The sequence below is a fragment of the Mesoplodon mirus genome, assembly GCF_964341445.2.
Source record: "Mesoplodon mirus genome assembly, contig: HAP1_SCAFFOLD_1521, whole genome shotgun sequence".
NCBI lineage: Eukaryota > Metazoa > Chordata > Mammalia > Artiodactyla > Ziphiidae > Mesoplodon > Mesoplodon mirus.
In genome coordinates this window covers 65258-75508 of record NW_028294651.1, presented here as the reverse complement: position 1 = coordinate 75508, position 10251 = coordinate 65258, and the positions used below count along the sequence as shown (strand labels likewise).

Below are 10251 nucleotides of genomic sequence, written 5' to 3'. Positions count from 1 at the left end.
ATCACCTCAACCTCACTATAAAAATAAATTTCAGAAACAAAACACACTAACGGCGAACTTCTTACACAATTCATTCAGGGGCTCTGATGCAACCTGGATTGACCACATCTACACCCACAGCTGGATGAGACATAAGGCTGGACACTTGGGGCTGAGAGGATTGGTGAGGTTGTGTGAGCAAATGCAGGCCATTTAAAGCAATAATGCACGCAACCCATTCCATGGGGCCCAACTCTCTGTGTTCAATGGAACCTTATTACAGCTAAAACATGTATGGGAAACCCAGAGAATGGGAAAACGTGAGATCTGGACAACTTTCTAAAACGCTCCTCCTTTTTCCTCTCCTTGTGCTCGGGTTCCCATTCCAGTCACTTTACTATTAATCTCCCCTCTTGGAGAGTCAGCGCATTTAACCTCCTGTTTCAAACAGTTTGCAATTTGTGTGGAGGATGAAAGGGAAGGGGGGGAACCAATGAGACATTTGCTGTAAGCAGTGGGACGAACATATGTCACTCTAATTTCCCGTCACGAAGAAGAGTTAAACAAAGGCTCAGCGTGCCGCCCCAGAAACAGAATAGGGTCTAAAGTAATACTGTGGGTTTGCGGCCAGCTCACAAAGGAGCGAAATGATAAGTGGAGTTCAGATGCTCAGGAATTCGCAAACCTGCGGAGTTATAATGGACAACTACCTTCCAAAAATCGGTTGAGGGAAGGCAACGAGGAGGACTTGAAATCGAGGCAGGATGGCAGGAAACATATATCAGGAGGAAGATTGGAATCGCCTTTTAAGGATAGGCAATACTGCACAACTTCGACATGGTGCACTTGGCCAAAAATGGCGTATGCGTTATATCCTCAATATATTCAGGAATACATACATTTGCCATTTTTGGCCAACCAAGCAGGTGGGCAATGCAAATCCGCACTAAAAAAAGTCTCATTTCCAACCGGTCAAACAGAACATCCAAAAAAATTGTAAAAACTAGGAACGCAGCAGAGCCGTGTAGAACAGGGAGCCTTGTTATGATGATGGGACGGATGTAAATTGCCAAGAGCCACTCTGGACAAGTCCATGGTGTTTCCTAAAACATCTGAAAACTGAGCTACAGAGCCTAGGGTACTTCTACTAATGGGTGTATACATTGGGAAAACTGAATATCAAAAAGAAACAGCCACCCAAAAGTTTACGGCTCCACTGTTTACAGGAAAACCGACTTCGGTACAACTTAAATATCCCAGGAAAGAAAAAAGTGGATAAAGAAGTTGTGGTACTTACGTACTATGGGAAATCCCTCAGGCATGGAATCAATGTCATAAAGCCAGTAGCAACATAATGACTGGATTAAGGTACAATGATTCCAAGGGAAATAAGTAAAACAGATAAAGAAACTTATCATAAAATATCACTTATGAAGGGAAGGTAAACATGGCTACGCATGAGCTGAATTAGAAAACAGAGTCTCACATTTAGGAAAAAAAAAATTATGCCTGCTTAAGGGGAAAGGTGAGGTGGGCTGATGCATAAAACCAGGGTTTGATATTAGCACAGATACAGTTCCATAAAACAAACCTGTAATAGACAAGACCTACTCCTTGCTCAGTAAACTGGACTCAACATCCCCTATTCCCTGCAGATTAATATATCTGACTAATAAGAATCTTAATATCTATGTATTGATATGTCTCCGTAAGAGAATCAAGGGTGTACAGAGTGGCATAAACACGGCAGTGAAAATCAGCTCAACCCCATTATAAAAATAAATTTCAAACACAAAAACAGCGAAATCCTTACAGAATTCATTAAGGGGCTCTGATGCAATCTGGACTGACCACATCTACACCCACAGCTGGATGAGACATAAGGCTGGACACTTGGGGCTGAGACGATTGGTGAGGTTGTGTGAACAAATGCAGACCATTTAAAGCAATAATGCATGCAACCCATACCCTAACCCCTAACCCTAACCCATACCCTAACCCTAACCCATACCCTAACCCGTACCCTAACCCGTACCCTAACCCTAACCCTAACCCGTACCCTAACCCTGACCCTAACCCCTACCCTGACCCCTAACCCCTGACCCTGACCCTAACACTGACCCGTACCCTAACCCTAACCATAACCCTAACCCCTAACCCCTAACCCTAACTCGCTCTCCTCCTTCTAAGCCCTGTCCCAGGTGCGGGCTAACGGGCCACTGGAAGAGCGACTGCCCTACGACTGGCCCTATCTCAGCATCTCCACGCGGGGGGCGGGCCGACCCAACGGCATTACCACTCGAACTGCTGGGATTGGCTGACGACTGACAGCGCCCGGACTCGAAGACCCCCATCACCCTCACCGAGCCCAGGGTAACGCTACAGGTAGCGCGTAAGTCCATCTTATCTCTGGTGGACACGGGGGCTACCTATTCGGTCCTGCCTACTTATTCCGAGCCAGTTTCTCCTTCCCAGATCTCGGTCATGGGTATTGATGGCAAACCATCCTTCCCACTCCAGACCGGTCCACTCCCATGTCATATCGAAGGACTCCCTTTTACTCATTCCTTCTTAGTGATACCATCCTGCCCAGTTCCCTTGCTAGGCCAAGGTGTCCTTTTCCACTTAGGGGCCTCCCTCCAGCTGGTTAGACTTGACCCTAAGGTCCCCTCCTCCCAACTCCTGCTTCCTCTTCTCGGCCTGTCTCTAGAACCCTCCCCCTCCTATCCCCCTCTTCCAATCACACTGAACCCCATCAATCCCCAAGTCTAGGATACTTCTAAGCCCATAATAGCAACACACCATTCCCCCGTCCTCATCCGCCTAAAGGACCCCTCCAAATTTCCATCAAGGCCCCAATTTCCCATCTCTGAGACTCACCTTAGGGCCCTACGACCTATTATCCCCAGACTCCTAAACCACGGACTCCTTATCCCCACTGACTCTCCCTGAAACACCCCCATCCTGCCTGTCCGCAAAGCCTCTGGGGATTATCGCCTGGTCCAGGACCTCCGACTAATCAATAAGGCCATAATTCCTCTCCACCCAGTAGTACCAAACCCATACACCTTGCTCTCCCATATCCCCCCATCCACAACCCACTTTACGGTTCTGGATCTCAAAAATGCCTTTTTCACTATCCCCCTACATCCCGACTTCTATTTCCTCTTCGTCTTTACCTGGACGGATCCGGATACTCATACTTCCAGTCAGCTCACCTGGACAGTTCTTCCCCAGGGCTTCCGCTACACTCCTCACCTCTTCGGTCAGGCGCTGGCACGGGACCTCACTTCCTGCTCCCTTACCCCCAGCACACTCCTTCAATATGTACATAACCTCCTCCTTTGTAGCCCATCTCTCAGCCTCTCAAGACTACATACTGCAGATCTCCTCAATTACCTTGGCTCTCGCGGTTATCGGGTCTCCCCAGCCAAGGCTCAGTTATCTGTATCTTCTGTAACCTACCTGGGGCTCCACCTTACTCCCACCACAAAAGATCTGACAGCCAATCGCACCCGGATTATCCGTGAACTCCAGCCTCCGGAAACAGCAGAACAAATTCTCTCCTTTTTGGGCCTTATAGGATTTTTCCGACACTGGATCCCTAACTTTGCTCTCCTCGCTAAACCCTTATATCTAGCCACTAAAGAAACCCCTCAAGGACCCCTCACCTCTCCTTCCGCTGTTACACAGGCCTTTCTCACCCTCCGTAGCGCTCTGATATCTTCTCCTCCCCTTTCTCTGCCCAACCCAAACCGACCTTTTCACCTTTTTGTGGATGAACGGGCTTCAATAGCCACTGGACTCCTTGCCCAGCCTGTAGGGCCTTCCTACCGCCCCGTGGCTTACCTACCCAAACAGCTAGACCCAACCATTCGGGGATGGCAACCATGCCTTCGGGCCCTAGCAGCAGCAGCCGAACTGACCAAACACTACAGATACTCAACCACACAGGAATAGGTAACATCTCTGACTGCTTTCTATGTGCCTCGCTTGGCCGTCCACCCTTGGCTGCTGTCCCACTCGACCAGCCCTTCAATTCTACTTCCTACACATCCCAAAACCCACCTTTTTCCCCGTTAAAAGTCCCCATATTCCTTGATTCAAAAAATCTCACCATCTGTTACGGCAGCCGCCCAAATCTAGCTGATACTGAGTTTATTTGCAACCCATCCCTCACGGTAAACACGTCAATTGAAGCACCACCAGGTATGTTTTTGTGGTGCAATGGTTCCCTCACAAAAGAGATCAATTCTTCCTCCCCCTTCCCATGTATCCCCGTTACTCTCGTCCCACAACTCACACTGTATAGCCAAGACGAATTTTCCACGCTAATCACGCCGCCCTTTACCCGATGGAAAAGAGCTTTCTTTCTTCCTCTGGTCGCAGGCATCTCTCTCGCCTCCTCCCTGGTCGCTGCAGGCCTCGGGGGGCGGGGGGGAGCTCTAACACATAGTATTTCAACATCCCGCGACTTAGAACATAAACTCCAGCTAGCCATTGAAGGCTCCGCCGCCTCCATCTCCTCTCTCCAGTGCCAAATCACCTCCATAGCCCGAGTCGCTCTCCAGAATCGACGAGCCCTGGATCTCCTGACGGCCGACAAAGGAGGTACCTGCCTCTTCCTACAGGAGGAATGTTGCTGTAAACGCCCTCCATCGCTTAAGAGAAGAACTCCAACGCAACCACCAACAGTCCGCCTCCCCAACTCCCGATTGGGGGCGATCCACCCTCTATACCTGGCTAACACCAATCTGAGGCCCCTTAATTCTCATCTGTATCTTGCTCATGTTTGCCCCGTTTTCTTAGGTTCCTTCGCCGGCGCATGGAGGAAGTCTCTCGGGTGGCCACAAACCAAATGTTCCTCGGTCCTTACACCTTGCTTCCTACAGAAACCCCCACTGCTCTCCCCTAAGCCTCGGACCTCTGGTCGCCCGACTCCCCTTTCGACGCCCCCATTCAGCATGAAGTAGCCAGAGATCGGAACGCCGCCCCATTACACCAAAGATGTCGGGATGTAAGGCCAACTGGCCCGAGGCAGGGGAACGTAATCAGATTCACAGGTTGCATCTGACCGAAACTCTCCGGACCACCCAGTTCCAGAAACTGACCTGGAGACATTCCGGACCACCCAGTTCCAGGAACTGACCTGGGGGCTTTCCACCCGGCCCAGCCTTCCCCCCTTTCGAGGGACGGGACTAGCGGTCCCAAGACTGATGGAACCGGCACCAGATAGTGCCACGACACCCGAAGACCACCAGATAAGGAATTCCCTGCGCCCTCCCAGGTTCACCACACCCCTTTCCCTTCTTCCCCTATAAAATCTTGCCCAGCCCTCGCCCGGGGGCGACTTCTCTGGCCCCTTTCTCTCGGACCAGTGAACCTCGCCCGGGAGCGCCCCCTAATAAAGCTCACTTGAAGCTTTCCTGTTTCGCGAAGCCGTTTGTTAAGATCCGACCTTACACTTACACATCAAGGATGGCTCTGAGCTGAATTTCTGCAAAACAAGACTATCCCGTGCAAAGAACAACCCAGTAGAGCTTTGTATCCCATCAGCTACAGGAAGAGAATGGCTGCCGGCTACTGAAAACCAGCAGCATTTACAACTTAACTCCCATGGCCTCTGCAGTGGTACGTCTGAGTTTTCTGTTTCTGCCCCTGTACCAAACAGCTCTGGTGTAATTTCGTCGTTCCTTCCTCCACCCACCCCCACCAACCCCTGTCCCCTGACCTGCGGTCCGCAGCCCTCCGCTCCGAGCTCGGATGCCGCTGGGGTGCCAGGGACCCACGGGACGGGTCGTTCCCAGCCGCCGGGCGCTGGCTCCCTAGACTCCCTCCGCTCCGCGCTCGGATGCCGCTGGGGTGCCTGGGACCCACGGGACGGGTCATTCCCAGCCGCCGGGCGCTGGCTCTCTAGACCCCCGCCGGCTCGCGTGGCGCCGAAGGCAAGGAGCCCCAAGGACGCCCCGCGCCAGGTGCGCTCTGGCCGGGACGCCCACTGCCGGGACACTCTCTTCCGGGAGAGGCGCGCAGACCGCCGCCGCGCTCAGGTGAGCCGCAGCCAATGCCGAGCAAGACCCGCCCCGGCGGCGCCGCGTCCGCGCGGCGCATCATGATCTCGGCGCTCCAGGCACGGGCGCCGGAACGCCCACTTCCGGGACACGCTCCTCCGGGAGAGGCGCACAGACCGGCGCCGCGCTCAGGTGACACGCAGCCAATGCCGAGCAACACCCGCCCCGGCGGCGCCGCGTCCGCGCGGCGCAGCACGATCTCGGCGCTCCAGGCACGGGCGCCGGAACGCCCACTTCCGGGACACTCTCCTCCGGGAAAAGCGCGCAGAAAGCCGCCGCGCTCAGGTGACTCGCAGCCAATGCCGAGCAACACCCGCCCCGTTAGGCGCAGCACGATCTCGGCGCTCCAGGCACGGGCGCCGGGGGGCGGGCATCTCCTCTCCTGAGAGGCAGCTAGCGATGCCCCGGGGCACGGGCCCCTGCGGCGCGGAGACCGCTCCAGGCTGGACTCACCGACACCAAAGCCGCCAGGAGGAGCGCTTGGCGGGACTCGGCAAACAACCCAATGTTTTAAATGGAAAAGGGACTTCAAAAGACCCTTCTCCAGATAAGACATACAAATGGTCAGCAAGCACATGAAGAGATGTTAATCGTCATTAGTCGTAATGAAATGCAAGTTAACACCACAACGCCGACCCCTCCACACACTAGAACGCCTACAATCAAGAAACCTAAAAATAACAAATGTTGGCCAAATTTAGAGAAACTGATACACAATTTTCCATAGGGAAAATGAATAAGTTCCGGAGGTGGATGCTGAGGCTATTTGTACAACAACGTGAATGTAGTTAATGCCATAGAGCTGTATGCTCAAAATGATTTAAATGGTAAATGTTATGTGCGGGGGGGTAACATAATTTAGCCCCTGCTTTATACCAGACCCCAGAGTCAAAGCTTCTCATCCATTTTCTCACTTTTACTTAACCTCCTACGATCTTCACACTCCCATTTAACAGACGAAGCTGAGCCTGAGAGGTTAAACTAAGTGACTTGCCCAAGGCTCACTCGACAAAGTCTACACTGTTCAATGTTGCTGTATTTACTGAGCACCTACTAGAGCACCTACTGAGCAATACCTCCAGCACCTGCCAGAGACATTGTGGGAAGACCAGGATGAACGGGGGCTGAAAGCAGATTACAAAACATGGGTAGATCCTGGGGCCCTGCTCTCAAACACTGAAGTTTCTTGGAGTGGAGGGGATGGCCTTTGTCACCCTTGTGGAGCCTTTTATTCCACCCCACCGCACCCCCAGAGAGGAGGGAAGCAGCTGGCCTGATACTGAATATTAGCTCAGCTGGGGAGGAGTCCTGGGGCTTTGAAGAAGGCATCTCCTGCCCCACTCCCTACATTGCCCCCTAGATTCCAGTATGTAGGCACAAGCATCCCTATGGCGGGGCAGGAGGCACATCTCATGGCACCCCTCTCCTCCCGCCCTGCAGTAATGACACTGTACCCATACACCCACCAGAAGGACAATGAACTTTCCTTCTCTGAGGGAACCATTATCTGCATCACCCGCCACTACTCCAATGGCTGGTGTGAGGGCATCGGCTCAGAGGGGTCTGGATTCTTCCCCAGGAACTATACGCAGCCCAGCTGCTGACAGCCTGGGATCTCTGGGATGCTGACCCAAGCACCGCCTTGAGTGAGCCTCTTGAGTCCCACACCAAAGCCTGCTCAAGACTGGACCAGACCGGCACGCCTCCTGGGCTGTGAGCTGTGTCTGTTCCTTCCCCCCATTTCAGTGGGAAGGCGTCCTGGTAAAGACAGAGGAGGTACCCAGAGGCCTGCTGGAGACAGGAAAGAACTGGAAGCCAAGGAGTTTGGTGACCTTACCCACAGGGGACCCTTACGCCATGCAAGACAGGGTCTCCAGCTGCAATTGCCAACTTTGAATAAAATTCTGATGACCTCCTGATGATTGCCCTGCAGGGCTAGCGGGCCGAGGGACTGAAAGGCAACCCACTTGTAAGGCTCCCACTAGTTAAGCCTCCTCTGCCTGCCCTAAGCAGCAGTATCTCCCATCTCCTCGGTGCTCACTGAGCCCTCCACACTAGACCCCTGTGCCCCTCTGCGAAGGTGGGCCGCACCCTGCTCTTTTGCCTGTTGCCTGCTTTGTTATGTATTCAGTCTTGGTTCCCCAGGCTGGGCACTCCTCCAAGAGTGGGGACCAGCTCCCTCACTTAGGTGAGGCTCTCTGAGAGCAGAGCTCACCTCGCCCTCATCCCCCAGACGGCAGCGTGAGACACCTCGCTCACCTCCGCCCCTTCACCTCCTTCACAGCTCTGAAACTCCAGAAGAGGGAGGTGGGCCTTGGGTTTCCACTGGCTCTGCTTTACAGCATCATGGCTTTCTGTTCCATATGGGAGGAGGGGGACTCTAAACGCCCAGTCAGTGGGGCGACTTTGGTTAAGTCCCTGCTTTCTTGCTGTATAGACGAGGCTGTGGTGCAAGGAGACATCTTCGGGCTCTGTGAGGTCCCTGGCTGGCCAGACCCGAGCCCCGGAACAGTGTGCTACCTCTTTCCACCAAGAGGAGGTGACTGTTCCCTCTAGCTTTTTATCCTGTGGGGATGCTAACAGGGTGGCGGGGCGAGGGGCAAGGAGTGTAGTGTAGAGTCACAGTACGTAAAGCAAGATCTAGGCCTGGGACCGTCGGCAGGGAGCACCTCTCTCTGTGGGGAGTCCGGTGCGGGGGAGGTCAGGGGGGTACATTTCGGGGCCTAGGTCCTCTGGACAGAAGATTGGAGGAGGGAGGCCACGCAGCCCAAGGCAACAGTTAACCACAACGTGGCGGGACATGTTCTTTCTCTACCCTGACAGGGAACTCCGTCCTCCCAACTGAGAGGACAAGGTTTGTGGAAACACTGCTGCCTGCTCAGATATGCGTGCCACGCTGCTGCGGCCAGACTCCAGAATTCGCTTGCAGTGGAACTGGGGGAGGCAGCTAAGCTCGGTTAACTGCACAGATGGGGACAGCTCCCAACTCCCTCCTCCAGTCCCCAAATGGACCAACCTGGGATTCCGGGAAATCCTGGAGGAATATACCAAAACGAAAGGGAAAGGGAGTAATAAAACTAGCTTTCTCTTTCCCGACCCCCACCGCCCCAGCCCCTCCCCGCCCGGGTGGCCCCTGCAGGCCACGTCCTCAGCACCTGATGCAGGTGTAGGCGCACTTCGGTGGAGGTTTCCCAGGGCACCACCCTGGCGCAGAAGGACCTGGGCTCGGCCTTCTGCGCCTCCTGCATAAGGCAGTGCATGGGGTAGTGGCGGCGCGGGAAGGCCACGTCGCCGCCTGCCAGCAGCCCCATGGGGCAGAAGTCGTTGGCACCGTCGCTCACGTAGAAAAGGTGCTCGAAGGCCACGCCGTCGTGGGCCTGCTCGCGCAGATAGTCGCTGAGCACCTTGTGCTGGCACATACTGGTGGGGCAGCGAGCGCATCTGTGCGCGTGGAAGGGCCGCAGCGCCAGCAGCCCCCAAGGGTCGGGCCCCGACGGGTTGCTGAAGATGTGGCAGAACAGGCCGTGGTGGCCGGCGGCGCGCAGCGCACTCTCCACGCCAAAGGTGTTGGCGTCTGAGATGAGAATAACCTCAAAGCAGGCTCCCTGCTTGGCCACAAACTGCAACAGCTCGCCCGTACTGGGCGACAGGGGGATGGCCTCGTAGATGGCGCGCAAGTCCCGCGGCCGCACGCCCTGCTCGCCCAGGTACTGGAAGACGTGCTGCATGTACTTGTTGTAGAAGCCCTCGCGCTAGGTGGCACGCAGGCTCTCAGGCAGCCACTGGCCCGCCGCGGCACGCACACGACGGAGTCGTCGCTGTTTTCTTCCACGATAGTCTCGTCCAAGTCGAAGGTCAGGAGGAAGCGTGGCGCGCCGGGCGCACCCATCCCGCTGTCCTCTACCAGATTTGTCCTGAGCGACCAAATCCTTTTGTGGTCACCAAAGAGTCCCTCAGAGGAAAGGGGGACAGGACCTCTGAGCTTCTCCTGCAGGGTGGGGAGCAGCGGCTGCGGAAGTCTGTCCCAGCTGAGTCTGGAGTGTCAAGAGTGGGGAGAGGGCCTAGCTGAGGTATTTGGGCGCAGGATGGAGCAAGGGGCGCTCACGGGAATTGGAGGGGACGCTGCGTCTTATCCATACCTGGATTTCTGGGCTCCGGCTCTCACGACTCCTTCCAGTCCAGAGGGTCTGTGAATGGTGTG

At 54.6% G+C, this 10251-nt stretch overlaps 1 pseudogene across 1 annotated transcript; it reads right to left on the bottom strand.

Moving 5' to 3' along the window:
- Positions 1-8893: 8893 nt before the first annotated feature.
- LOC309798068 (phosphoethanolamine/phosphocholine phosphatase-like) lies at positions 8894-9950 on the bottom strand (annotated as a pseudogene). The gene has a single exon. The product of its transcript is annotated as a phosphoethanolamine/phosphocholine phosphatase-like (transcript).
- Positions 9951-10251: the final 301 nt, after the last annotated feature.